The sequence below is a fragment of the Halyomorpha halys genome, unplaced genomic scaffold, assembly GCF_000696795.3.
Source record: "Halyomorpha halys isolate HHAL.00 unplaced genomic scaffold, Hhal_1.1 Scaffold163.1, whole genome shotgun sequence".
In the NCBI taxonomy this organism is placed as follows: domain Eukaryota; kingdom Metazoa; phylum Arthropoda; class Insecta; order Hemiptera; family Pentatomidae; genus Halyomorpha; species Halyomorpha halys.
In genome coordinates, this window is record NW_027116712.1 from 515512 (window position 1) to 519116 (window position 3605).

The 3605-nt window shown below is 28.7% G+C and overlaps 1 protein-coding gene and 1 long non-coding RNA gene across 6 annotated transcripts in view; one reads left to right on the forward strand and one right to left on the reverse strand.

Moving 5' to 3' along the window:
• Nucleotides 1–3605, forward strand: part of kug (kugelei) — a 537878-nt gene that overhangs the window by 373004 nt on the left and 161269 nt on the right. The gene's annotated exons all lie outside the window — the stretch shown is intronic.
• The window catches only part of LOC106678834 (uncharacterized), a 22895-nt gene that overhangs the window by 640 nt on the left and 18650 nt on the right, over nt 1–3605 (reverse strand). The window contains exon 4 of the long non-coding RNA XR_001342840.3: nt 120–269. This is a non-coding gene — a long non-coding RNA (uncharacterized lncRNA). The remainder of the gene's footprint in view (nt 1–119; nt 270–3605) is intronic.

Sequence of the window (3605 nt, forward strand, 5' to 3'; positions counted from 1 at the left end):
GTTCATTTGTTACCTTAAATATTGATATTGACATTTTTGTAAAAATCTAATACATCAAATACCTATTTTAAACTTAATAATTTTAATTATTGAGTCAACAAATGAACGTAATTTGTTACCTTAAATATTGATCTTGAATTTTGAGACACTTTCATTTCCGCCAGTATATCTCAGCACCTCCCAGGTTTCAGATGTTACATTACAGCCATTGTTACACTTAGCCCTTTCTGGGTGTTCTATTATTCCTTTGGCTCTGATATCCTCCAGTCCTGAAAACATTTAACATTTTCAATTAATAAGTTTAGCTTAAAGCTCTAATATCTATCAAGTTTCTTTAAATTCTAGATAGACAATGGAATGTTTTATTGCCTTATCATGAAAGGTAAAAGTACAGGAAGCCTAATAAATACTATGTTTTGATTCTAAACTAACAATCTCTCAGATTGACTGAGGCAAACACATCATAAACTGTGTTTCTGTAAGATTTTTTCATCATAGAGATTCCTTTCGAGACTTTCCACCACTTCATTGCCCTCTAAATCTGTCAGTGACAGATTAGAGGTATAAAGCCGTCAGTCAGTTCTGGAAGGTTTTAATTTATTAGTTTATCTAAAAGCTCTTATATATCAAAGTTTTATAAATGTAGGATAGAAAAAAAATTATATATTATTTTCATATTTGCTCATTATGAAATGTAAGAGAAAAGCAAGCCTAATAAAGTAAATGTCCCAATTTGAAATAAACAATCTCTCAGATTTACTGAGGCAAAAACATCATAAACTTAGTTTCTACTATTTGAGTTTTTTGACCGCACCCGGACCATATTCCATTCATCTATACACACGGTCAATCATCAATAATCTTCGAATATATTATTGGCTTATCATGAAAGATAAAAGTGTGTTTCTGTAAGATTTTTTCATCATAGAGATTTAGAGATTATAGGCTGTATGATCACGTACAGCAAATAATACTAATCTTTACTTGGAAATTGTATAAATAAATAGTTGTAGAGTACAAAAGTTGGCCCTCAGATTTGGTAAGGAAAATGATCATTTGATGTCAATTTAAGAAAGATTTATCATCATCAAGCCAATTGTTTGTGGACTGTATTTTTTCTTATAATTTAATGCGATGATAATATAAAATTAAGGTAATAATTAATTGAATTAGTTCTGATATATTATAGATTTAACCCGGAAGAAGTGTAGCCTTGAGCATTCGGCTTATGTTGGGAAATAAATGTTTTGGTTTTTTTTTCCCTAGAATTTCATTTATATTTTTTTCTACTTTTCAGCAACCCATTGATCTTGTTATTGCCAGTTGTTAATGTTATTCCTCCTTTTACTTCCCCATATTATACCTACACTCAATTCAGTTTTGCTTTATCCTCGCGACAGTAAGATTGAACGTTTCTCTTACTAGCACACCACTAACATGAAATTCTTTTTTTTCTCACTCAACCGTTTTGCTTACCTGGATACCTCCATTATCCTTGTATTAGAATCTTCGTGCAGCAGAATAACTGCGTGATTTGTCACACCTTACCCCTCAATTTAAGACATTCAATAAGAAAAATTTTCGAATTACAAAAAAATGGAAGAAAAAGTTAATATAAAATTTTGCTATGTTTGCTTAAGAAATAAAAAATAAAAAGAGGTTTGTACATTGTTGTAAACCAATTTGGAATGAGCATCCTATTCTGCTTCTATCCAGTTTTGGCTTTTGATTTATGCCCTTAGTCAAGACTTAATACTGACTGAGGCATGCCAGTCACCACACCTTTACTTTTTCAATTGGTTATATTCCTATTGACTCTATAATTAAAATTATTAACTTTAAAATAGGTATTTGATGTATTAGATTTTTACAAAAATGAAAAAAAAAAATTCAGAAATTAATTCATATATTCTTTTCATATTTAAACCACTAACAATAAGTGTTGATGCAGAATCAGGAACTCCTCATATTAAAAGACAATAAAAGTCATGAGGTGAGTATCTGAAAATAATAAAAGTCATGAAGTGAGTATCTGAAAATGTTTATCATTTCTAATGCAATATACATTGGTTTCCTAGTTTAATAATATAGGCTGTGGAAACATGGATTTTAATTAATACTAAAATGTCTTTACATAAAAATTGTATAAATTAGTAGTTGTAAAGTGAAGAAATTGGCCCTCAGATTTGGTAAGCAAAATAATCATTTGATTTCAATATAAGAAAGATTCATCATCATCGAGCCAATTGTTTATTGATTGAATTTCTTCTTATAATTTAATGTGGTATTAATAAATTGAGGTAATAATTAATTGGATTAGTAGAGTGACTAATTGGATTAGTACCTCAATGAAAAATTGAGGGAATATTATAATTGGATTAGTAGCATTATAACATAGGTTGTAAACATAGCTGTAGAGTATAAAAGTTGCCTCTCAGATTTGGTAAGCTAAAGAATCATTTGATTTTCAATATAAGAAAGGTTTATCGTCATCGAGCCAATTGTTTATTGATTTTTTTTCTAATTATTGAATTTGGCATTAATTATAAATTGAGGTAATAATTAATTGTATTAGTTATGACATAGCTTTAAGAAACCTAGATAAAAAAAATCTAAACTATCTTTGCATCCTACATACATAAATTAATATCTGTAAGTTGCTTCTCAGATTTATTGAAGTAAAATCACTATGAGGTTGTTCATTGTCAAGCTTATTTTTTATTTTCTTATAATTTAATATATACCCCAGTAGTAAAACCACTCATCGACTCTAAACTAGTTTCATAGACAACCCTTCCTATTCTGCTTCTCTCCAGTATTGGCTTTTGATTAATACCCTCAGTTAAGACAATATTGATTGAGGCATGCCACCACACCTCTGGTTTTTCAACTATTTTTATTCCTTGTGACCCTATGATTGAAATTAATAGGTTTAAAATTGGCATTCCAAATATTAGCTTTTTCTAAGATTAGGCGAAGAAAATATTACAGAAATTAATGCATAAAATGTTTCCTCTTTTTCATGAAATGTTTAACAGAGCCAGATTCAAACTACTTACACTAAGCGCTGATGCATGATCAGGAACCTCTCATATCACAAGACCATAAAAGTCATGAACCAAGTATCTCTAAATGTTTATCATTTCTGATGTAATAAAAATAGGTTTTCTAGTTCAATAATATAAGCTGCATGAAGATGGATAGCAATTCATACTAAAATATCTTGATTTGGACATTGTATTAATAAATAGTTGTAGAGTGAAGAGATTGGCCCTCAGATTTGGTAAGCAAAATGATCATTTGATGTCAATATAAGAAAGTTTCATCATAATTGAGCCAGTTGTTTATTGATTGTATTTTTTCTTATAATTTACTATGCTATTAATTACAAATTAAGATATTAATTAATAGGATTAGTTATGACATATCTTTAAGGAATCTAGATAAAAAAACATTTAAAGTATCTTTACTTCCCTCTTTTGGTTTCTCAATTATTCTGAGTCTAACGATCCAATGATTAAAATGAATAAGTTTAACCTAAACATTTGATACATTACCTGTTTATAACATTAGGTTTACAAAATATTACAGAAATTAATTATAAT